The 27,624-nt window shown below is 37.8% G+C and overlaps 1 long non-coding RNA gene across 1 annotated transcript in view; it reads right to left on the reverse strand.

Moving 5' to 3' along the window:
- The window catches only part of LOC116651246 (uncharacterized), a 108,094-nt gene that overhangs the window by 22,574 nt on the left and 57,896 nt on the right, over positions 1 to 27,624 (reverse strand). Inside the window, exon 3 of the long non-coding RNA XR_004304236.2 lies at positions 19,034 to 19,105. This is a non-coding gene — a long non-coding RNA (uncharacterized lncRNA). The remainder of the gene's footprint in view (positions 1 to 19,033; positions 19,106 to 27,624) is intronic.

Below are 27,624 nucleotides of genomic sequence, written 5' to 3' on the forward strand. Positions count from 1 at the left end.
TTTTTAAGCTTTTATTCTGATATTAATTTTTATTAAAAATCCCTTTAAATTGTTCTAGTGCGAATGCTGTTAGCTAATAGTACACAAAAGTATGTGATAATAACAATACAGGTTTACAACGAAGTGATATATCTACCCGAAACAGATCGAGCTAGCTCGTATCCTGGCAAATCCATCAAATATCTGCGAGCACACGACCTAGCTAGAGCTACGAGTCGTTTTTATCAACTTTATCGATGAGCATTTCAGCATATGGTTATCAACCAGGAACATGTTTTGCAAACGATCAACTCCGTGGTAAGAATTCAGAGTTAAAAAGAAAGCCTTTGTGAATATTGTTCATGTGCCCTCAGCTTTTAACTTATTTTGTGCTGTACGTTAACAGAGATCATATCTGATCGTAAGGTCATCTGGCAAACCGGAAATATCACTATAGGTGAAGAGCGACTCAACGGAATTCCAATACCAAAATGGGCATAATACGAAAATCGTGTAACAATTGATAAGAATCTCCAACAATGTGACAATGTGTAAATCTCTGTCTATGACCTCAATCTGAGAAGCTTGTCATAAAAAGGCCACAAGTTCGGCCACGCGTGGGTGTACAGGCTCGAGACTTTAGTCGGTTTATCGAGGGAAAACTGTTAATACGATGTGCTGGAATGTTGACACACCGTATAAGTCATAAATAAATATGTAATATTTAATAATAATATATGCAAAGTATACAAGATTTATGGCATGTCCAAAATTAATTACCCAACCACAAAAAAAAATAGATATATATATATATATAAAATAAGATAAAAAAGCGTTTTTTAACTCGACATATGCAAATTGAGCGCAAGTGCGACGAGTGGCCAGCTCGCTGCCAGCCATCAAAATAGATGCCGTTGTTATTGAGATTTATCAAGACCCGCTTCTCGCCTCTGGGCCTCGGTTGACAGATCTGGCCAAAACAAAGGCCAAAAAAACAAGGCGGCGAAAATCCCAAAAAAAAGCGATCTGGCGCCGTCTGCGCGCGAGCTTGAAAACGCCAACACGCCGTCGGCGACGTTCGCTAATGAAATTTTATTATGCGCCAAAAGTAATAATTTATAAATTTGTTTAACAAAATATAAATAAATATGTTAAGCAATCAATTGAAACACACAAATCAGTTGTCAATTGTTGCGGCTACAACAACTAACGATACTCTATAGTAGAGGCGGGCTGTGGTTCGTTTGCGTAACTCCCAACTCTCAGAAGATTTCAACCGTTAGCTCCAATTTGCGCAAAAACTCTCTGAGCCAAAAACTTTCTGAAGCTTCCTATCTAACTTACATGCATTCTGTGTGCTTAAGTTTATTTATTTGATTGGCCATAATATATGCCCACCAATTCCAGAAAAGCCCTAAGAATTACAAATTTGCATAATAATGCTGCTCCGTTTGGCGTCATATACATATATCAACGTAAAATAGCGCTTGGATTTAATTTCAAATTTACGAACATATGAGAAAAAAAAAAATAAATAAATATATGCTTAAATTTTAGATACACTGCAAAAATATTTATCACAAAAGATTGTGTTTTATTCTATTGTGGGAATCCCCGTAATAAATTCAAAATTCTATATAGATACTATGTGTATTTCGTTTGCATATATCTACAAATATTTTTTTAAACTAACAGAATATATAATACATTTTTTTAGCTATATCACACCCCATTTTGTGTATACAGGGTATGCTATAAATATTGAATGGCCCGCGTTTTTTTTTTTTGTTTATTTATTTATTTATTTTTTTTGTTCTTTTGTTATAACCCGAAATCAATAAGTATTCTTTTATTACTTTCTTGTATAAATATACATTTTATTTTTATTTTTTATAGTACATTTTTTTTTTTTTGGTCTTTTTTATTGTTTGTTGACTTTTGGCATAGCTTCGGTCGCTTATAATCCAATCCACGGGGCTCAATGGCGCCTCCGCTTCGCACATTCGATGTGTTCCTCCGAATTTTGTGGATTTTGACGCACATAAGTATTATTATTATAATTATTAGTATTAGTTATTTCCTTTATGTATCTTTTTTCTGCTTTTTGTATGTTTATTAGCCAAATTAGCGCGTCAGGTGAAATTTAAGCAGATTTTGCTTGAGCAGCTGCGTCTCTTTATGGGAAAATGATTAGATCCGCTTACGGTGAGTATTTTGAAATTTTATGCGTTTATTTTTATGACAGTTATTCTAATGAAGAAACATTTTAAGCCGCTGCTTAAATGACGGAAATACCACAGTTCCACTCACAAACATACACACACACAGACACACACACACAAACTCGGCTGTTGCTTCTGTAAACACACAAGCATCTATGTATCTTTGTATCTGCGTACGTGTATCTCTAACTAAGCCAGTATCTGAGATCGCTTCGTGTTGACTTTTTACCCATTTTTCAAGTGCAGCTTACATCGGGATTTGCGGTTTGTATGTCGACAGCAGACATTACGGCGCATTAAATGCGGCTTATTTTAATTGTTGTAAATTAAATAAACTTGCATAGAAATGTGCTAAAGATGTTGTTGTTATTTAAATAAAGAAGAATAACTTAAACCATTTCTGACAGAAAAAATCAAAGTTATAAAAAATTATTGTTTGAAGTAGTAATTTAAGCAATTGAAGGAATTTGCGAAAAAGAAAATCTAACATGAATATAGCAGAAACAAGCATACAAAATTAATTAAATCAAAACAATATTAAAACATTAGAGGTCAATAATAAAAGGATGTAAGGATATAAGTATATAAAACAAATGACTGAAATGAAAATGCCTACGTACAAAAAGTAATCCAAAAAAAAATTTGGGGTTTAATTATACTTTTAAAAGTTGATTTGACTATTATGAGAATAATCGTAAATATAACAAAATAATAATAATAAATAATTGAAAAAAAAACAATAAATAGAAAATTGAGGCTTTAATAACATTAATATGTGAAAAAAAAGAAGTATACAAAATAAACTGTTAAATATAAAACTAAGTAATAAATTTATGTGTGAAAGCATTTTGCTGAATAATAACAAAAAATAATAATGCTAAATACAAAACTGTGTCAATTAAAAAAAAGCAAATAAATAAAAAATATGGGTTTAAATAATATTTCTAAAATTAGAATTCATATATAAATCTACGTATATATCAGCGCTGGAATTAGATTCTAACGGAAGGCAAGCGTAGCGCAGTTAACAGCAGTTCGCACCACTGGCGAAACCACCAAGTGCCAACCACAAGCCAGCAGAGTAGTTGACAATTTGCCAAGAAGTGCGTCACATCATTGCGCTGTCTCTAGTATGCCGATTTATAGCAGCTATAAGGAATATTTATAGCGTACCGCAAATTCCAAATTAATGATGACCGAACGAGTTGCCGATGGTCGATTATGAAGTGGTTTTTTGGCGACGTTTAAACGGCGCCGTGTTTATACTTAAAGAAAAAAGTGTGATTTTATAGTGCAGCTCAAATCTGAATAACAGCCGAAAAATAAATGTATATACACACATATATAAATATGTGTATTGTATATATAAAATGCCAGCGATCTTAATGGCATCATTAAAAATGACCGAAAACAGCGCAGATTAACCCATGACGGCATCAAAGATACTTTACGACTTCGCGCCTTCGCATCGCAACCTATTTATATTTCTACTACTTTTTATTGTATATTTTTTTAATTTCATTTTTATTTTATATTTAAGGTTTGCTTGTGTGTATTTGAAACCGGTTCACAGTTCGCATCCCGGCGAACGGTTCAAAATTGAAAACTGACGCGCACTCAATTAAGTTTATTGCATTGCAAATCATGTACGTAGCCCATTTTTATGACATCCAATGCCAGATTGTGCATGTGTGTGTGTTTGCCGCGAGGTGTCAAGATGATTTGTCAATTTGCGGCCACGCCCAACGCCCAGATGCGGCAACGGCCGTTAAATGCAAACAGTTAGAATGTATCTGTAAGTACGCTTTTTATGTATCTGCGATGCTCTTCGGCAACTTGTTGCACTTGATTTTTTATGACCGTGCACATTAAAAATGATGGAATGCCAGCTGCCAGGCCAGCTCGCCGGCTGTTAATGACACCAAAAACCAAATGCAGCAACAACAACAACAAAAAGAAAAACAACAACAGCAGCATGTTGTGCGGGTGTTTGCCAGGGTCAAGCATAGCTCCTACCTCCTCGCTTGCCGCTGCGCAGAGCTCATTTAGCAACTACAAACTGGGACTTCATCAGCGTCTCCGACCCTATTCGTTGTACCGACTACTCATCAATAATTAACCGCAGGTTAACCTTTCCGTTGTAGCTGTTGTTCCTTTAGCGGATTTCTTGCACCTTGCCTCTCGAGTGGCGCGTACCTACTACAACTACTAACTGCCTTGTTCAAACAATCCCAACAACTGTGAGTGTTGCCTCGTCAACAACGGCTCAACTCTTGCACTTCCCGCAATGGGTACTCAACATGCAGTTTTTCGTTTTGCAATAACGATTTTAACACCTTTCAAAATGGGTCGCACCAATAATATTTGGGCTACATATTATAATATTGATAATAATAATTATGAAAATAATGATAAAGATAATGATAATGATAAGGATAATGATGATGATGATAATGACAATAATAATAAATATGTTAATGGTATTAATAAGAATAATAATAATAATTATATTATCAATAATAGTATTAATAATAATAATAAAATGTATTAAAACGATAACAATAATAGTTACAATTAATAATGGCAATAGTCATACAATAATACAATTATAAAACGTTTACAATAAATATAATATATTACTAATAACATTATTTATTATAAATGTTATGTTAACTATTAGAGAGTATATTTTAATAATAAGAATATAAATTATGGTGGTGTATAAAATATTATGGTATTGACATAATAAATAAAACTACTTTTGAAAATTTACAAATTTTTGTAGTTAATTATTTTTCCTGATTTATTTAGCATTATAATTAAATGAATTAGTGCAAAACATAGATAAGTACTAAGTCGGCGAAGTCCCTTTTAAAAGACTAATAAAATGTAAATATAATATAAATTTACCAAACCCCTTTTGATAGAAAACAAAAAAAAAAACAAAAAAAAAAACAATCAGGTGTGGCTTAGCTTCCGCAAGTTCTTCAACTTTATAATTGTATGCATAACACGACTCAGCTTGCCCCACTGCGTGTCCCACTCAAGAAGTCCTTCTAGTTTTTGTTAGAGCATAAAAAATGTGTAAGACAAGCAGCTGAATAACATTTAACTGCTGCAGCAGCCAACACCTATTGCTACGGCCATAAGCCGATATTGGTTGAAAATATTTCAAATATCTGCCAACACCTGGCGAAAAAAAAAAACAAACACACGCACACACAATTAAAAAAAACTATGCTGCAATGGCCAACAACTAAGCGGGTTGTTTACGTGGCAGCCACAAAAATATTCACACAATATCATTAGGCGCTCCAGAGAGCAGCAGCAGCAGCCGCAGCGGCCACTGCTTGTATCGGTGTCAGCGCCGCGCCCCTTGCTCCTCCCCGCACACACAACCCCTCTGAAAGTTGTGTAAAACAGCAAAAAGCCAAGCTGGAAGTTGTAAGCCGAAAAACGGCAGCCAAGTTGGCCAGTTGGCTAGTTAGTCGGCCTGTCAATCGCTCAGCGACTAAAGACTAAACAATGTTGACAAATAGCCGCGCGAGGCGGGACGCGACGATGCAGTCAAAAATCTACATAAATTCTCACCTCAGCCGAAGCGAACGCTCTCTGAGAAAAACCAGCGAGATTTTTGGCTATTCACTTTTCTTTAGTTTTTGGAAAGTGCCAGGGCACTTGACAGTTGCCTTTGTCGTCTTTTGGGAACTTCAAAACAAAAAAGAAAAGAAAATGAAATGAAAAAACGTCGAAGTTTCAATGCCCTTAGGAATGTGTTTGGAAGAGAGTAAGGCTCGATTGTGATCTAGATTTCTTGAAATTATTTAATTAAAGATTCACCTTCAAAAACGTGTTACTCTTCCTAAGTATTAAGCTTAATAATATGGTATTCTGATTTTAATCAGATTTTGCGCTTTTGTAAAGAAAATTTGGGAAGCGCATACACATCGCCATTGGTGCAGACATCCTGAAAAAAAGTTTAATTTGTAAAAAAAAAGTACATGAATACGATCCGATAGACAAGGTCATATGTATACAAATGGCTATTGATATTGATCAAGAACATATATGTTGTATTATTTTCAGAGATGTGTCTTTCTAAACCTAACACATTCGATGACAAATTTATAATACCCCCGCAAGGGTATTAAAAAACCTACGAACTGAAGAGCTTTGCTCTTTATACGATCCGCATCGAGCTCACAGCTCTGAAGATTCTTTTTTTTTTCATTTTCTTCTTCTGTTTCATCTTCTTTTTGGATACACTGCGGCCTTTCTATTGTCGAACATTATTCACCGCTGGGCGCTTTTCATTTTCAATCAAGCCTGTCAAATTTGTCAAGCTCGACAAGTTTCCAAGTGGTTTCTTGAAAGGGGCGAAAGACCCAGAGAAATATACATGAGGGGCAGATGGGTCCGTTTGTCTGTGGGCTGAGCTCCTCCTAATCAATGGCATCTAATTAAATGGCGTTGATTGTTGTTGCCACATTGACAAATTGTTGTTGTTTATTTGGCGGCCTTTTCGATTTTGATGCGTTTTTGATTGGGTCGGGTTGGATTTAACGCTCGATCCGAAGGCATTTTTGATTTATTTTCCCAGCATACGATAAAGTAAAAAGCTTTCCGTTTGAATTATGCGCTACATGGTTAATCGTTAGACAGATCTACCCCCCTCTCTCTCTCTCACTCTGTCTATCTTTTTCTCCCTCACTTTTTGGACGCGTCAACTTGTTAGGCATTAACATACAAGTTCAGACCACACAAAATGTTTCAAAAATCATAACAAATTAAAAAAAAAAATCACTTGAATTATGAACGTCTGGCTGGGCAAATACAATACCAAAATCCAGTTCGTTTAGCATGTGCCAATAAAATGTACAAATTAAAATTGATTGAGTTGATAAGAAATTAATGCAAATGGAATTTTACACAATAGAAATAGCTTGCAGATATGAAATAGCTTCTAAAATTTATAACACGCAATTACTGCTGTGGGTCCTGAACACATGTCATAAACATATCAAAATTAAATTAAAAAATTCTCAACTAGTTTTATTCTAGTAAATTATCATGAGATGTGGCAACACTTTTAAAATTTATTACGTAATTACTTATGGGTTGGGTTTTTCACACGTATCTTAAGCAAATTAGAAATATATTCTAAAATGCTCCACTTTAAAAACTTAATTAGAATGTGATTTTTAAATGGCAGTTAAATAGATAAATCTGTATTACAATTAAATTTAATGCAGTTTTTATTTTACTATTACAAACAATATATTGTATTTGTTTTATTTAATTATGAAAATTTATATTTTCATATTAGAAATTGTCCTACTGTGAAATTTAAATCAAATTCAAATATATATGAAAATTATTATGCATTTTTCGTGCGACCTTAAACTGATGTGTTCCCCTGATCGGTTCCCATAACTCGAGAAGCGACACTAACAATATGCTTCCACATGCGAGGCGCCACAGGTGTCAAGCTTCTATTCTATTGACGCCTCTAGACAATAGCCCACAGTCGCCTAGAGCCGTACACAGAACTCAATTCGTCCGTCTGTCTCAGATCTCAGATTCGAACGTTGGCCCGTTTATTGTATGCCGCCCCAGTGAATAGGCGACAATGCTCCGACAAGTCCGCGGTCCGACTGCGACAAGCATGTTGCCGGGTATCGAGTTCGAATCATTCGAGATTGGGGCCTAACACTGGGCACATATCAAATTGATGTGGATGACGCCGCTGTTGACGCTGATGACTTCATGGCAGTCAATCGACATCTATGTATAATGTCAGGGGCACATTTGAATGGGCAAAGAATATTTTTAAATAAATACATGTACAAAAATAATTTCATATAAGCCAAAAACAACTTTGGCTGAACAATGGAAATGCGTAAAAGCAGCCAAGTTGCCAACAATGATTATTTTTCTCAATTTATAGATAGATATAAATAAAAGAATTGTTAAAGCGATTGTCCTAGTCCACAATTGGAGCCGGCTGCGGAAATGCTCAGAATGTCAAAGAGAAACAAATTTGTTTCGCCCGTCAGTTGCCCAGCAAGTTAGTCAGTCAGTTGGTCAGTTAGCCGGGAAACTGGGAATTTTGGATTTGGTAGTGGGTCCAGTAAGCAGTCACTCAGTCAACGTCATGTGAATATTTTCTGCCATAAAGTGTCTGAGATATGTGGCCATAAATTATAATGAACGGGCCTCCGGAAAATATACAAAAATTAACATAACTGCATTTTCATGATGATCTGTGAACAGTCGGTTAGTCAGTTAGTCAGTCAGTCAGTTGGTTTTTCAGCCAGTTGAGCTCACCCACGACCCACTGCTGGGTTCTCTCTCGGTTCCAGTTCGAAGTTCGTTTTTCGGTCCAGTTAGAAAGTAGTTAAGGTTCGTTGACAACCATCATAAAGAAGGAATTTGCCTCGTCTGCTACTTAAATATGTAAATTTACCAAATGCATTTCTGTTGCTGTTGCATGTGTCGCAACTAGCTGTTGCAGTTGTTTGTGGCGTGTCGGCTTATGGGCTTTTGTGTCTTAACATGATTTTAATGATACAGACTTTACACGGACCCAAGTGACGTTTCTAATGAGCGTTTATTGGCGTTAAGTTAATAGACAGAAAGTTAAGTTAAAATTTGTGGGTTGAAACTGACTCCAAAAAGGAAGTTCATCATGTAGACAAAATAGTTGAAGTTGAAAAAGCATTTAAAGCTACTTAAACGAACCCCAAACAACTTGTAATTCAGTTTCTTTTTGTTCAGGAAAATATAAAAAAATCGTTAAAATAAATATATGTTAACTACTGAAAGAATATGTCTAATGCAGCTAGGTATCAAGTGTGTCAGTTTGTTGGATATATATATATATATATATATATATATATATATATATAAATACGTATATATATATATATACATATATGACGTATATAATGTTGTCTTATATGTGCCCGTTAATTCAAACATTATTATGTATATTTCATTTATAAAAAAAACTAGGGACTATTTTTAAGAAATTTCCCTGATGAAAATATCAAGTTTAAACAGGGACTGTTTATTTATTTTATATAATGATGAATACCTCAATTGACTTAACATGATTTTTATATATTATTAAACTAGTTTATGATTTAAAATTACACACATTCATTCTACAATTGTCCACTTTGTAAAACAAACATTTCAAAACCATTTTTCAAAACTATAGCCAAATAATATATACGATTCTACCTCACAAAATATATCAACACATATATCTTTTATGAAACAAAGTAAAATATATGTAGCATTTTTCCAACTACAATTTTACTTCCATAGTTTACTCCAATCTTAAAATTGTGTTAGTTAAAGAAAATATGTACATATACACCCAATTTCACTTAAATACATAGCCGAAGGATTCGATAATTGCTAACAACATGAAAGTCACATTCAAAACAAAATTCAAAATCGATTGAGTTTCTTGTTAAAAATCAGGATAATTTATAAAAAAATCGCCTTATTCAAAGACTCAGTATGCTGATCTACTTTCTATAAGTAACTGCTCCTTAGACTTCTCGAGGACATGCAGCAAATTAAATAATACGTGGAAGTCTATCAACGAACGCCCACCCAAACACTGAGAACTGAGGACTAGGGCTAAGACTAACCCGTAAACGGTTATCAGCGTGGCCAATTACAAGTAAAGAACCAAGTGCCAGATAAAACACTTCTTAAAAAAGAACGAGAGAAAAAACTGAAGGGACAAGCTTATCGCTAACAATGACGCAGTAGTCAGTCAGTGCCACATTGCCATGCCCCATGTCCGTGCAACGGGCAAGCGATAAAAAAAAATTAAAAACTGTTGCGAAAAACGAGTGCAGGGCGCAGCGTGTGGCAAGCCGAAACGGACGCTGCGCAGCCCGGTGTGGCACAGTTAGCCACATGCAACACCAGGTAGGAGTGGGCTAGAAGAAGACTAAGAACAAGAACAAGAGGCAACGAATTGACAATTTATGTGCCCGGTCCGTGCATAATTGAGGCCGCATTTGCAACAGTCACTGCTGCAACATAATAATTTTCCAGGTAAATATGAGGGCAACTGCTGCGGCAAGGGGTAGACAGGGAGGGGCATGCAATAGCTGATATTCGGCTGGCCTAATAGCTATGTAATTTTAACTTGCAACAAATAAATGCCCCTTACAACATTAATTCCATTGATGTCCTTGCGGCGATGCGTCCGTTCGTCGTGTGCCAGAGCGAATTCCCTTTTCTGCAGATACGCAATCTTAGAGATACACAAACGCATAGATGCATTCTTCTTCTTTTTGGCCTGCGCTCTATATTGCGGTCAATATCAAAGCCCTTTTGTGATTTTGCTCTCGAGTGATTTATACGGTCCCGGAAAACGGTCGCAAAGCGCAATTCATTGACTACAATTTTTATAGACTTGGCCAATTAACAGCTGCCTGTCACTTCCGCTTTGCCATGTCAATCATCAATCGCCCCCTCCGACTGCGACTGCGACTGTGACTCTAACTCTGACATGGTATCCGTCTCTGACAGGCCTGTTGACAGCATGATCTACGCGTATCTCAATATAATTGCTCTAATTATGGGTAATTACTTTAGCGCCGAGTGCCGAGTGCCGAGTGGCGAGTGCCGAGAACCGACACAAGGTCGCTGCTAAATAGCCCAAATTTGGAGCCTGATTGATTTGATGGGTGTGTTCCAAGCGTTTGTTGCCCGATTAATACCCGGCCTCATAAAGCGGCATTTGCTGATAGGCTACGGATTGATAACATGGCCTGATGCAAGAGGAAAATCGTAATATACTACCATAACAGACGGAACGCGCCTCTCTAGGAATATGGTTGGGCATTAGGCAAATGCAAGAAAATGTTGTCTCATATTCTTGAGTGCGATCAATAAAATAACAAGTGCCTGTTAAACTGTAGAGGTATGCATATTTTTTAAATACCCTGCATTCAGTCTCAGAGACTTTAAGAGCTAGAGATTATGAATGCAGGTGCTTTAATACTAATTGATAACTTAAGACGCTTAAACGAAATCGATAAAGATCGATTTAACATTCGATTTTGTTATCAAGGCTCAAAGATTAAAAGAGCTGTAGATACGTAATTTACGATGTTACCCTAAAATTTGAATAAAAATTGCATTTGTTGAGCCTTGGAGATTGGTATTTACACAAATGAGAATTGCATATGTGTGTTCTCAAAATATCAGAAAGATCAGACTATAAAGAACAAAGCATGAAAGCATCTTCCATATTGTGTTGCACTTAAGAAAGAAATGTGTGTGTGGGTTTTTTTTAATTAGAATGTATGTCTTAGAACGGGTTCAGGGTACCTCCTTTTCGGGTACTCCCCGGTAGAGCATTCTTACTTGTTCTATTGTCATCCATTACATTATGCAACCGAATTCTAACAGCTTTTATGTCATCATCTATTGGCCACACTCCATTTCACACACCTTATTATTCTATCAAATGTAGTCTAACGATACTCGTTATTGTTGCAGATTTGATAAGAAAGTAACCGGTTAAAACTGGTTTCCACTTGAGTTATATGGTCCAAATTATTGGCTATTGTTAAAGGTAATGCCGATTTCCTGGAAGCTCAGTAATGCCATAAAATAGAAAAAATGTCTGCAAATCAGATCAGATAGTGCAGGTATTTTTATAAGTACATACAAAAATAAAAAAGTACTTCTGTCCACCCTTAAATCGAGCTCAGCTATTTCCTGAATGCGTATCATGCTTAGAATTATTATTAAAATTCTCAGAATTCAATGGTTATGGTCATGGCCAATTGGAATGTTCGATTAAATAGATGCCAATGCGCAATTGCGGAAGTATTGCGTGCGATTTGAAGAAAGCTTATCAACTGAATTCCAACTGGATTAGGAAAGTCAACAAATCGAACGATCAATACATTATCGATTCAAATAACGATACAATTTGTAGACAAGAATTTGACTTGGGCTGACTTGCTTGAAGGTGATGGATCAACAAGTGTCAGCTGCTGCTGTTCTGAACTAAAGAGCACAAAAAAAAGTGTTGAGTAATGTTGACAAGTGTTTTTGATGAATGTTATCGATAAAAATGTCACGATATAACCTTGACCTAGTACTACAAAAACAAATCAAGTTAACAAATTTGGTTTGCGATAAGCCTTGGTCGTATTAAAAGCATTAACACTCTGTTTATCAAATGGCTATGATATTTGAGAGAGCGAGGGGTGGATGCCACGATTTCTAAGACTGCGATTAACTAATTCGCAGCTGCAAATTACGCAGTGCTCGTTAATCAGCCTAGCAGGCCCCCCCAAAAAATTTGTTATGGCGCGTCATATAATCCAAATAAGCATTGGTTGTTGTGATAGTCAGCCATTGGTATTTACGATAGGCAAATTGCGTCTTATCGATAGCCGATATCGGCTGGGTCATAGAAAGTGATGTCATGGCCGGTGGTCAGGCGCAAGCCAAATAGCCGCTGATAAGAACTTCTCAGTTCTGGAAAGTGGACAGTTCGATGAATCGCTTGAATCGATGAGTAATTGCGAAAGTATTTTGAGAGCAAACGCGATGGAAAACTTGTGGACCTTTGCTCTGCACCTGTGGTCGACAATTATCGGGGGGGCTTAAGGTCTTAGCTTGTTTTGGTTCGAAATTCCGGCGCCAATTGACGAAATTGCACAAATTTAGAGCAAAAGGTATCATAAAAATCATCACGCCATCTACATAAGTAGAAAGTACTCTAACTTAAATGATATCATGCTGATTCTTGGCTTTCAAGACCACCATTAATTTGTGGTCTACAATCGTTGTGTTTTGGTGGCCAACGTTGGCAATCGCGTGACTTTAACGGCTTTTTATGTATCGGCTATGATATCAATTGACCATTTATGGCCAAAAACCTTGCCAAGAGTCAGGCGTACAAAACGTGCTAAATAGAAGTGCAATAAACGTCATTGCCGCCTGGCAACTTTAGCCTACCACTGGCTTCTGATAGCTGTTTAAAATGACTGAAGGCTGCGGTATTTAGGTCTGGGCTAAAGCAATATTGGGAACAGTAGGTTCTGCAGAATATAGCACATTTTTGTTGCTATTTTTCAGAGTTTAGCTTGCATTTTTTACCTTATTTTTTATTTTTTTTTTATTTTTTATTTTAGACACAATTTATATTATCATTTTTGAAACTATATACTTTTAAACAAGAAAATATTTATTTTCCTCGGTGATTTTTTCGAATTAAAAATTCCAGGAGAAGTCGAGAAAATATCTGTATAATTCTACTCACACCTATACAGTTTTTTAATAGTTTTTTATTGTGTGACATATTGTTGCGGCTTTCTGAATTTTAGTATATTAAATATATTTTCTTACATTTCCCTTGCCTGGAACTAAGGATCTTACTTATTTATTTCAGTCCGGCAAATGGGCGTAAGCGCATTCCTCGCTTACTGAATGTAAAATGAATCCCACTTCTCTTCGATTATTAAGCTGATATATAGAGCTGCTTCATCCTAAGAAGTTAATTTCCAATTTGGCTTAGTTCACAAGGGAAATTAAGTTCGCCAATAAGCTAAGGTAAAAGCTAAAAGGCTAGGAATTTTGAATAGTATATATAACATATCTTCTGGTAACTAAAGAAAACCTCCTGCAGAATCCAATCTGCGGCCTTAATTTAAACGCCTGATTTAGAAAATTGACATGATTTGTCCTCCTGTCATGCCTGAGACATTTTAAATGCAGCATAAGTTTCCTCTTTTTTGGGAAATACTGAGCCTGCGGTCACGTAATTGATACTAGTCAAAAAAACTTTAGAGGTTGTTTGTGCCTGCCGCCGCCGGGCTTAGATGAGGGCGCAGGGCCTGTTGGCCAAATGGCCGGCAGCTTTGCTGATAAAGCCCCATTGATTCCGTTTATAATTCGTAACAAACGGGCCGCATTCGGCCAATTGCGCCATACGCCGAATGTGCGCCACATATACGGGTAATACTCAATGTCCCCTGTACCTCAAAAATATGATATTTGCGATTACGTGAGGCTTTTGGGGGTTTAGTGTACTGGTACGCCGGTTTGTAGTAGGTCACGGTTCAGTTTGTATATCTGGCCCAATCGCGAGGCGTTAAGCATTTAGTTTGCTTTTTGCCCATTGCGAACAATCAGATTTTATGCAATTCCCCATGCTTGAGATACAATTATTGAACTAAAGAAACCTGTCGAATAGATCAGCGCTCGATAGCAGCGATTCCGTGTAAACCAACACCTCAAATCGCACACCTGATAAAAACAAAAAACAAAAATGTGGCTGGAATGCGTTGTTGACAACAGAAGATTATGCGAATGCTCAAATATTTGTGTTCGACTTTTGTTTCTACTTGCCTACTTGCCTCCATGTTGGATCTTTCAATTAAGGAAATGCCATTTCGACTAATATCTCGGCGATATTTGACTGATATCAGCACTGAAATTACGGAATATTTTCGTATTGTGATTTCATTGATTGTTCCGTGAAAGTTATTGACACTTCCCTGCACAGTGAAAAATATACGATTGTACGACATTTTTACTGACCATATCAATCTTAAATGGCAAAAAGGAATGCCAGATAGCCACTTGCTCTTTATAGCTTTGCATAATCGGATATGACTACATTTCCGAAGGAAGTTATTAAAATATAAACCACATTTCCTGTTAAGACAGAAAGTGTTATAAATTTCGCAGGAAATGCATTTTTTTTATGAATATTATCAATTATTGTAATCTTTCGACACTTGGTTGAAAAGAAGGCTTCTTTCATTTTATACATTCATTCATTTGAAATGACTGAAATTATGGAAAATGATAAATTAAAGGCTAAAGGCTCTATTAAAGGCTAAATTCTTATTTATTTTCGCAACATTTTTCTAAAATTTCTTATTTTCTTTACATTACCTTGACGGTGACGTCACAAACGGCAAGCCAAAGGCGGATGGGCGTGGCTGAAGCATAGTGAAATGAGACAGAATTGGACATGCAAAATGCCGACAATAAAATGTGGCAAGTCATCGTAAATCCCGTCACAGTTGTCGGTTAGCCGGCGGCTAAAAGGGCATTCACAGGGCCGAGGTGAAAGCGGCAGAGTGCAGTTAACAAAAAAAAAAAAAAAAAAAACAACAAATAAAAGGTGCCTGAGGTGGCAGACGCGATCAAAAGATTGTTGACAGGACATTTTTGTGTTGCGTCATGTTAAATAAAAGCCAAGGCACAGGACATGGACACGACCGTAGCTTCCGGTGCAGCCAGGACAAAGCCAACGACGACGGCAGCGACGGCTACTCGCCTGCAGCCTTGCGGTTTTTCAATTGAAAACTGGGTGGCACAAACGACTCGACCCAGACGCAGTCCTGTTGCGGTCAATGTGGTTGTAAATTAATACAAACAAGCAAAAATCCTGCAATCGGCTATAACTGACTACGCAATGCTCGTTCACAGAGCAACGAGAACTGAAAACATGCTACCCGACAAATTTGTTTTGCGATAATACATTTAAATTCCGGTTTGGAGTAGCTCGTCTTGAGTCTTCATTCCGGATTTGGATAGTCTATCATGTAATATAGTATAAAGCGGCTTAAGGAGGCGTTGCTGGACATGTTTAAGGAAAAGTTGGATCGATCTTAGAAGGAAGTCGATCTAAATTGAAAGACTTTTTTTGGATTTTGCCGTCAGCTAGCTTTAACTTTAAGTCTAATGTGGACAATATCTGTACATATTCAAAATTTCAAATCTATAGCAAAACCAATATGCTCTCCCTTCGCTTTCTGAACGTGTATTAAAATGTACAAAATATTTAGGGGGCCTGGCCACGCACTGGAAGTCGAGGAAGTCTCCATGTTTTCCTGGCCAAGAACATGCGCTAAGTCTGCGCCTTGACTTTGGATTTGAAACCTTGCAGTAGGTCTGTATGTACATATACGTGTATATATATGTATATATTTATTGGCAGATGCAACGCCTGGTGGTCGTCGGCTGTCGCCACATTCCACAGCCATTCCACGGCACAGATAGTGGGTACAAGTCTGTTCTGTCCTAAATTAGCAGCTGGTCACTAATTGCCGTTCAAATTGTTTGAACTGTTTATTAACAACAAAGTCAGCCTCAGGTCAGCTTTAACAGTTGGGCCAGTTGGTCAAGTTGCTCAGCTCCGCACTGTTCGGCTCCGTGTCTGGGCTTGGATCTGCGACTGTCATTTGCCAAGGGCTCGCGTTTTGATTAATGGTCGCCACATTGCATCGCGTGTTTGTTGACAAATGTGTGTCAATGATATATAACTGGCGGAGCATTTGGGCTCTCACTCTGAAGCCTGGCAACCTTGATTAAGCGTGACCTAATCTATGGAAACCATAACGAAAGCACATCTGGCCCATTGCCTGGCTGTGGAATATTTACCAATTCAAATATTACATGGAATTTTCATGAATTAATTAATTTGCAGTCTTTAGAAGCTATATGGTGCAATATTATATGATGCCTATTTAAAACAAAAATAAAGTGTTGCTGATTTGCCTTAGAAACTGCTTCGACATGTTTAAGGCGCAGATAGCTATTCTATGCGATTTTCATGAAATCAGGTACTGCAACTACTTAAGAGAACTTGATTATTTCAATATTAGAACATATGTATCTATATTTGAACTAAGGTGATTGTCTTTTTGTTTGTATTTATTTCTCTGTTATATTCTCTCTCTCTGTTATTTTTTACCAACGCCTCTCTACGCGATTTTCGTGTTCCTTATTCAAATTGTGGATATTAGGAGAGAGGATATCAAAATCAAATTGAAATAGAAAACGTATAAAAATGATGTTGAAATGATCTTCAATACACAACTGTCAATTAAAATTAGAATGAGAAACTTGACTCGATGCGTTAATTTTTGGTTACACAAATTAGATTTAATTGTCAATTTACAAAGTTCCAACCTGATCTGATCAAATGACCTATTCCGCCTGCCCTTGCTCGCCAGGAAACTTGAACTAATTTTAAACGTTTTGTAAACTGCATAAATTACTTGTGTAAATCATTTACAGTGGTGTATGTGTTGGGTTGGTTGAGAATGGTTGGAATGAAGCTGCCTTCATTTGCAGTTGCAACAATTTGAAATAAATTAAGTCCGACCGGGCACGACTCCAATAGACGATAGTTGGCTGAATGCTCTCGGATGCTGGGATAGTGGTTCGATCAAGTGACGCTAATGGCCACAACAAACAAAGCAAACGATGCGGCTGATGCTTACAGGGCACAAGCTGAGCAACAAAAACAACAAATTGATCAATTCATAAAATGATGAAAACGTTTAGCCAAAGAAAGTGTTGAGGGGCGTGTGGGGCAGGGGCAGGCAGCATCATGTAAGCGTCATCACATCGCCAAACGTCAATTTTAATCACCTCTGATAGGCTATAGTGAGGCAGTAGCAAGTGGCAAGTGGCAAGTGGCACCACCACACAGATCGCCAGTTGGTTGCGACACATGAAGTGCAGAGTTTTTCACTTGCGTTGGCGATTGTCACGATCGATGGCGCTGGCGACGCGCTGCCGCTGAAATGAATACATTCAAATAAGAAATCAAGTTCGTTGTCTGTCCAAGTCGTGTCTACTTGCAACAATGTCAATAGCAACAGCAACAGCAAGAGCAGCGGCAGCCGCCAGCTTGCAACGTGCAGCGTTGTGGGGCAAGCGCTGGCTACATTGTCGCCGCTGTCAACGTTTGTCAACTGCACGCGGCTGTGGCAAGTGCCAGCACCACCAGCCTGCAACATGGGTGGCCACTGGCTCTGGCTATGGCTATGGCTCTGGCTCTGGCTCCAGCAACAGCGTTGACAGTTCCCGCGTATCGGCTGCCACCACCGGATAAGGCGTTTTTCACATTACTCAGCGGTGAGCGTTGCTGGTTGGCGGAAATTCTTGCCCAGAACCTCGGCCAGAAATTGGAAAAACGCCCATGAAAATTCTTTTAGCTTGGCCCGTTGGAGATCTCTGTGATTGGCGCCTAATTTGGTGCAAAATTCAAATGTTCACCGATGGATTTAGTCTCCGGGGCTCTTTTAGAAAGTAATTGTGGCATTTGTGGCATGAATGAGCACTGGCAGCATGTGGGTTGCTCTGGATCTGTCGCTCGTGTTGCCTGTTTTCCATTTGTTGTTGTTGCTGTCTTTGCTGTTATAAATGGTCATTTGATTGTCGAACCAGTTCTGGACTCTGGCTTCTTGCCGTTGCAATGAGTTATTTTGTTATTTGGTAGCAGCGGTCAGCTCTTGCAAGGCAACTGTTCAAAGAGTTTTTACTTGATTGTTACAGCTTTCTTTAATTTATTCAGTGTCAATTCGTTGCGAGTGCCTAAAAAGTCGACTCCGTTTGGGAGCACAGCACCTCTCCAAAAATATGCTCTTATGGAAATTTTTATTTATTTATTTCTATAAATAAAAGAGTTTGGCCTGACTAACTGACTTTTGGTCAACGCAGCTGTGGTTTTTCTTTTGGTTCAAGATAAAGTACTGAGACGAGGATTACATTTTCAAGGGGACGTAAGCGCTAATCAAAGTTTCTATGAAAAATATCAACATCAACAGCAATGCAGGCATTCGAGTGTTCTTAGACGACTTGAGACTGCAAGACTTGGCTGTCTACGAATCGGACCAACAAGCGAAAGAGCGCTAGTTAAATTTTTGTTTATTATATTTGTTTCTAAAATTTATTATTTGTCACAAGCTTAATTTATGCTATTTTAAATCCAGATATTTACAGATAAATAAATTTATAGATAAATATGCACTTACCCAAGAATTCATATGGTTATTTAATTAACATCTATCAGTAAGAGGGTAACTGGGACTAATTTCCACACACCACTGAAAGAAGAAAGGAGAAGAAAGCGGCTAAGAGAAAAATATAAAGTAAAATATGAGAATGCAGAGAAGAGATAGAACGAAGAGAGATAGAAGAGAAATATAAGTGGGAGTGGAAGATTGATCGCCAGCACAACTTTTGCATATAAAAGTCTCTAGATGGATTTATAAGAATCACATGGAAGGTTCAAATAAGTAAAAGGTTTTTTTTTATTTGCAGTGGAATGGCTCGAAATATAAAATAAAGCAAATTTATTATGGCATGTGTTTAGTATAATAAAACATATGTACGCTTTGTATAACCCTTGCTTGCCCGGGCCAAGTTTGTATATTTAAATTATAAAATAGAAGTTTACAGCGCCATTTGCTTAACGAAGCTGCTAAACGCATTTCAAATACCATTACATATCATTGGCTCACAGCTAGCGCTTCGATGCAGTGCTTATTGGTTGCTAAATCAAGAAGTTGGCTATCATAAATCAAGGGCAGGATCCCTGCACGATCCTGGGGCACCGACTACTAATAAGCAAAATGAAAAATGTGCCACGCCCATGGGCCACTTAATTGTTGGCAAACAAAATGAATGCATAATTAGTTTTGTCAAAGGCAGCCCAGAAGCCCTGCCCAGAGACTGGAGTCTGAAACAGAGACTGAAACTGAAATTGTGGACTGCAGCCAAGTTCAGGTTATTTATGTTTGTTGGGGCTGCCTTTTATGCATATAATGCATTTTTTTCCATTCATTTTTTGTTTTTATCTTTTTTGTGAACTTAACTAAAATGCATTTTTAATAATTTCATTAGGCCACAGCGAAGCGAGTTCTGCCGTCCAGCAGCCGGGCCGGGCTCGTTCTTGACGGTTGTCTGGATGTGGCTAAAGATGTCAACTCGACTGGTCAAACGATATGCCATAATTTGAATGTGCACGGTCAGCACGTTATAGAGACATTGTGAGACTTCGAAGAGACATCAGACTAGATAGTTTCTCACCGATAAACTGGGCGACCAAGAAACGGAAAATTTATTCCATTGTAATTGCCAGTGCCGTTTACCGTTGAATGTCTCACTCGATAACTTAATTGGAATTTATATTATCATTGCTTTGATCAATGTCTTTCAGCTTTTGGGGTTCTCTTCGAAATTCAGGCTATAGGCTTTTATGGCCATGGCCTGATAGGCATCTGGGAGTTGGGTTCAACATAATTTATGCATAATGTCTTAAATGAGCTTTTAGTTTGAAATAACAATTTTCCACGTTCAAAAAATAGTTCTAAGTGTGCTTTATGAGCTCGCAGCGAGCTCAGCTCTGCTCTAGAAAAGCAAACAGTTCAAAAAACGCGCGTAAAACGCCAGCAAGTCGCGCGCGTGTCTGAAAAGCCGCCTTCCTGCAAACGAACCTAACAAATTTACCAATGTGGCCTAATGACTTGGCAGCTCGATACGAATCCTGCGGCAGATATTTTACCAGCGATAAGCGATTATAAATATTTTACAAACTATATTAAATATGAGATACAAGTGACTGGGGAGAGGGAAGAGGGCCGATCGCCGGTTCTAACTTCTAGCGATTGCCTTATCTGGCGGCGCGCATCTCTCAGAGATCTTTCTCGGCGATAGCTGCCACAGCTGCAGCATTAAGCCTGGCCAGTGCGCGGTTCGGGCCATGTGAAATCAATTTTGCTGCGTTGTTGTACTTAATTAAAAAAAATACAAAGATGAAAAGGCGCAGGGAATACCTGAGCAACTAAGCGAACTCAGCCGCGCATACATTAAGTAGCTGTCCAAGGTGCAGGATCCCTTTGAGCACTTCATTTTTTGGTCTGCTCAATTAGCAGCCTGTAGGGGCAGCCAACAGCCTTGCTGTGTGGCCAGCTCTGATATCAATATAAGAAATTCCAATTTCGAAATTCCCAAAATTCCTAAGCTAATTTCTCTGCTAGGTTAGCGATAAATCAGAGTGCGTCCAAACATTGTGTGAGGTCCCGCGTCCAATCAATGAATACTCTTTGCTGGGCTTTTTTCTATATTCTTTATTTTTGTGTGTGTGTTGCTAGTGTTTGTCCTTTTTGACCGCCGCCTTTGTTAAGGACACTTTTCCACGCACAAACACAAACACACACACACATTAATCAAACATTAGCTCATAAATCGGTCAATGTTTTATTATTTATTTCGGCGTTCGGCTTATTGAATTTGCTCGGTATCAAAACATTCATCTAAATCATAATTCCAATTGTTAAGCGTGGGTAAAAATTGGAGGACAAATATATTTCGGCTATTATACGAAATTGTTGTTTTTTTTTTTTTTGGCCAGACTAATGAGAACACGTGTGTGCGAGTGTGCGTGTCAGGTGCGTGTAGCTAGTAAAGGTGCCTCGAGTGGGAAATTGGAGGTAAAAGGTATGAGATAAACTCCTAATACACAAAAGTCGCTCAGGTAAACACATTAGGGTATATATTCTCAGAATAGTCAGGGAAATTACTTATCAAGTATTTTCAATTAACAAAGTGCTACAAGTTAATAAAAATGGTTAACTTACGATCGAAATCAAACTTAAATATCAAAAAACAGATTTTGTTAGGCAATCGGATTAAGTTATTGAGTATTTCAAATAATTGTATTTATTTATTTAAGAAAATGTTAAGACCCTAACGGTTTGAGGTGTAGTTCAAAACATTTCGTTAATCAATTATTATTAAATTGAAATAGCAGTTGTCCGATACTAAAGTTTATTTAGCTAGCTAAAGCCTATGCATTTAAATAAATTTACTTATTCTTGAGACAGTTGAGGACATGCTATAAACACCACAAACTACATTTAATATCCGCGCCAACGAGTAATTAATGGCTTTTTCAAGAGGTATTAAGAGTATAATAACTGTCTCCGGGCACAAGGTCAGTTTCTTTGGGGGGCACTAAATCAAATTGCCAGGGGTGGGTCGCCTGGAAGTATGCAACTGCAGCCGCTTTCACTGCCAAAAGGAAAATGTGAAAAGTGAAAATAATTGCATAGTTTGCCGTAATAAACACACACACACACACGCAGGGAGACACACTTTGATTTATAGCCTGACCGCAAAACGTAGCGCCTAATGCAACTTTAAATCAATTTAAACTAGCTGCAAAATGGGGCATGGCGAATGTGCCACATGGCCCATATGCAACCGTATGTCGCATGCCGCATGCCACACGGCCAAATAGCTCGTAATTCAGCATGTAAAATGCATAAAATTTCATTTTTGCTCATAATTTATTGTCAACCCGAGCGGAAGGCGGAGAAAGGCAGAGAGCTGGCCGCAAATGAAAGGTGTGTCCCGAGCAGCTCGAGCCCAGAATCGTGTCCTTGTCCAGGCGCCTACCTGAGCTCGGGCCAAACTATTTTGTAGGCGTTGTGAAAGGTTTCGTTGCGCTTGGCTGGCTGCCGCTTTCGAGCTCTGCCACACTTTCACCTTTCCCGCACTCGCAGCAGCCGCGTTGCAGTTGCAGTTTTGGCCTATTGTGCGAAGCCTTTGTGTAATTTCAGCAGCAGCAGCAGCAGCAGCAGCTGAGGCTTCCACGTGGCCTTGGCACGGGTCGGCATGCACATAATCCAATATATTTTGGGGGCGTGTGGGTGTGTGCCTCATGCATGCAGCTTATTGCGTCTAATTGCAGCCGCAGCAATTCCAGTGAATCAGGCACAGATCTAGGCATGAGTCACTCGACTCTCAGTCCGCGGGTCAATTTGAATTTTTCCAACGAAACGAAAAATCATCAATGAACTAAATTTACATATCAAATTGAGTCTCAGAGAACACACAATATATTTAAATATATCTATCGCAACAGGCAAAGGTCTTATCTAAGGCGCCATTTGAAGTTCATTTTAGACGCATTACCTGGCAATCGACTGAGAAATCATGAGCACATCATGTGCTCCTCCTCTGGCTCTTGTTGCTGTCTCTGCCTCTGCCGCTGCCGCTGCTGGCTGTTGCACTAACGGACGCCAAAAACATTTAGTGGCAAGTCTCGCTGCCTTATCAAGAAAATTGTGTAAACCACTTGAGACGAAACGCACGCAACGAGCGACTCGTCTGAATTAGGGGGAAGGACTGTGTATATTTTCATTTTTCTTATTTTTGTGTATTTCGAGAGGTTTTGCCTTCTTAGACATTTGTTTATTTATTTCTGGCACGGGCCTAATTTGACCTTAGAATTTTTAGTAGTATAATGACTAGACATGGAGAGTTTTTGTTTTAATTAAATATTTATTGCGCATACTGACTTCATTAATTTTCTTAATTATTGTTTTTGCATATCATACAAACTTATATTTGATCTATCATACAAAATATTAATATACCATCCTCAGAGACTTGTCCACTTTTTTAGCCAACCTCTCCCATAGTGCCCAATCGCTTAAGTAGAACTTGTTAATGGACACGTTTTGGCCGTTGACAAGTGCGCGTCTCGTTTGCCAAAAGAAATGACTGGCAATTAGAGGACAATTCCTGGCAATTGCTGTTGTACTGAACCTAATGACACTGTCAATTTCGGCTGTCAGACGCACGTGACTTTGGCGCAGTTCGCGTAAGGGCAGAGTAAGCATGAGCAGGGGCTAGAGGTTGCCGCCTGACCCACACACGAAGCCCACAGGGAATTTAACAGCAGATAATACTAGCAATATTTATAGAGCTGTCATAAGAAGGGGCAACATTGATATGACGTCTCCCAGTTACTTTTCTGTGGCACAGCATCACGTGCTGCAGTTGGCTTTCATTTGTCAGTGACATGTGCCACAAAAAGAAGACGCACAAAGGATATTTTCTAAATATTATACATACTCTCTTATTGTGCGTGTGTGTGATTTTTGAATGGCATAAATGGATTATAGTTGAATGCGATTTGTGTATTCATAAGTGTCATAATTCATATGAAATCTGTGCCAGTTGGGCTAAAATTGAAAAGGTGTCGCATGTGGCACGAATAGTTTATTGAAACCCTATCCGTCTCGCTTTCTCTATCTTTCTGGCTTCTTCAAAACTAATGCACAGGATGCCATAGACACAACTGACAGCTTGCATTGTGATATGATTAAAATAAACTGATTTAAGAAACACAAAACATCAGAGACTTGTTATTTTAAATAAAGTCAACATTTTTTTAATATATATTTTTTTTTATATATTTATTTATAGCAAAATGTGTACCTCATATGAAGTTAAGAACTACTTTAATTTAAAGTTTAATCAAAAAATTAAATTTGAATAATGTTGTTTTAAGCAGCAATTATGGTTATAGAATTAAAGCGTTATATTAAAAAAGAATTCAAATTAATTTAAGGTTAATCAAAGGATATATTATTATTAAAGGATTCTAAGGCCTTAGAACCTTGACTAGAAATAGTGTGGCAAAAAAAATATACCTTTTCATTAATTTCACATGATAAATTTTTCAACTCTTATGATCTTTAATATATTTTTCTCATCTTGTGCTATAATCTTCCGCTTGCATATATGTATGCTAACATACCATAAGATATATTTTCTCTAGTCTGCATTTGTTTAAGTTGAGCTCAGGTCATTTCATGCTGCAAATTGTTGTTTAGTATTTTACATGTGCCTTTCGCCCTCACAATCATTTTACAAAGTTCGTTGAACTCGCAGCACCTTCACACAAGATGGGATACCAAACGTTGTTTAGCCAAAGGCAGAAGCCAGCCAGACCCTAACTCCTGGCCATGTCCCAAGGATCCAAAAATGTTGGCGTTGCGGAAATGCCAGGCGGCAGACATGTCTGCCATTTGAATACAAAAACAACAACAACAACGGAAGCAGAAACTTGATTAAAATTTCATGGCGACGCATTTAGCATAATAAAAATAAACTGAAAAAAAACTTAGCAAAATGTTTGACTATAAATATGCAGCAACATTTTTGCAACAACTGCATGTGCTGCCAGTTCCGAGCAGCAAAAAAGTTGTTGAAACTACATTAAATCCTCTGAGTCCACAAGGGAAGGGCACGGTGCTGAGTACACGGCGCTGGTGAGATTTTCACGCCATTATCCTGCACTGGCAGGACTGGCAGCAGGGAACCTAAGAGTTGGCGCACCGAAAGAAAGGGAAATTGCAATTCATTGCCGCCGCCAAAAGCCATTTTCCATTTTCGCATAAGAATTTAAGACCAGCTGCTGCTGTTGCGCGCAAAGGATTTACACACAGAGAACTTTGGGCTTAAAGTGCAAATGGAAAATTCGCGCGCATTTTCGCTTTTCCATTTCGCAGCCAAGTGTGAAAATTTAACAAGGCTGCACATAAATTTCACTCAGCCTGCAAAAGTTGGAAGGGTTGTAAAAGCAAAACTCATTTTCATTTCGGCCTAAAGCTCATAAATTCTCTACACAATTGAATTCATTTTCATTTGTTACCTGCTGCATTTGACACATGTTTGGAGTCGAGGGTTCTTAACTTTGACTTTGATTAACTCGACTTTTGTCAAACAACAATTTATGTGGTTCGAGGATTTTATATTAGTTATTAGGAGCAAGGAGATTTGCTTAGCCTGGTATGCAAAACAGGTCTAAGGAACTGACGAACTGTCCCCTCCCTAATGCAAGCAATAATATAAACAAGATTTAACTATTTATTTTTGCTAATATATTAAAATAAGCCGGATCAGCCTATTGTAACATACGGCTTCTATACAAACTATACTATCAGATTTTTAATTAAAATTTTTAATATAAAGTTCCTTTTGGAAAGCATTATTAGACATTTTCAATATAATACATTTTATTGATAATATTCCTAACATTAATTTAAATTTGAATTGTGAAATTTACATAGCCAATCCTAATGATCTTAAATACACATACTTTCGGTTTTATAGAATATTTATTTACTTAGATTCTAAATGCCCTAATTCTCTATGTATTATAGATACTTAGGGTTAATTGGGATACATAAAGTTTGACTTCAGTTTATGGCAAGTCTGTCAGTCAAACATTTAAAAGCACGAATCCCGCAGCACATTCCGCCTATTATAATAATCCTAATCAGGCTCTTAACCAAGCGATTAATCTTCAATTGCTTTGAATGAGCTATAATACAAATGCCTTATGCCAATCTTTCAATTAGTAACCCACATCAGGCGTCGCAAAGCTTATCCCAAGGCGGAGAAAAAAAGAAGGTTAAGTACAAACTTTTGGTTTATGTGCAAAACTTTTGTGCCAAATTGCTGCGGGTAGCCGTCATAATCCGAGCAGAAGCTGCAGTAATTGAAGACAAATCCTGGCTGGTCGTTTGGACCGCACAGAATGCAAAGGATACAGCGACAAATTGAAATGGTTGATGCCAGCAGCCAGATAATTGCCAAGCAATCAAAGTTTATTGAAACATTGCGAAAAGGTCGACCCAAATGTGGCCTTCCCCATAAAGAGTTGGGTCTGCAGTTTACCAAACTCTTTGTAAGCAAAAGCAGCCACTTGGCAACAAGGCCGGGACGCCAGGACGACCTCAATCTGTGTGTCTGAGTCTGGCAGACGCCGCGTCGCCTACGCCGTAGGCAGCCCAACACACAACAAAAGTTTCCACACACAAACACACACACACACATACGCACATACGACTTTTTGGTTGAATGAATGAATGAATGCTTAACAAAGCTGGAAATATTTCGATAATTGGGTGGGGCATTCACTTGTGTGTTTTGCGTTAAGAACTTATTGTATTTTCGTTACGTATTTTTAGCAGCCATTTATCTTTTGTATTTTAATACAATATATTTTTATCGATTTGCGGCTGTGCGTAGGGTAAATTACAACGTTAGAGCTAAACTTGATCTACATTTGCCTAATAGGCAAATAACATAACAATTATGCTCTGTGTGGAGCTTTGCTCAAAAACTTGGTCTGGTTTTTGGATTTTGGTAATGTTCAAGAATAAATGTGGTGTAAGGTTAATTGGTTCACGCAACGATGAGAGGGTGGCTGAGAAATACTTGATATGAATATACTATTTTAGAAGATACACTTCAAATGAGATTTGCTTAAAAGATCGACTATCGGAAAGAAATTCGTACTGTGCGTGAATCAGAAGAAACAATGTTCCTTGCGTTCATACATACGGACGGACGGACGGACAGATGACAGATGGCTAGATCCTCTCGCCTATTGATGCTGATCAAAAATATATGTACTTATATATACTTCATGGGATCGAAAAAGTTTACATACATTCGCAGAAATCCATTATATCCCCAAAATCAGCCACTTTCGCGGGGTTCACCGTGTAATACTTATATTAACTAACATTAAATATTTTTGTTTACTTCCTTCTTGTATTATAGTTTATTTTAATATTTCATTTATTTATCTAAATGACTTTGTCTTTATTATTTCTATTATATTGACTAAATTTATTTCAACCCTATCTAACTAATTTATCTCGATTAAATTTAGTTGCAAGCTAACCTAAATGTTCGAGCTAGTTGCGTCATTTATGGTAGCTGTTCTTATGAAGCTAAATATAAATAAGGGGACCCA

Source organism: Drosophila virilis, chromosome 5 (genome assembly GCF_030788295.1).
Source record: "Drosophila virilis strain 15010-1051.87 chromosome 5, Dvir_AGI_RSII-ME, whole genome shotgun sequence".
In the NCBI taxonomy this organism is placed as follows: Eukaryota; Metazoa; Arthropoda; class Insecta; order Diptera; family Drosophilidae; genus Drosophila; species Drosophila virilis.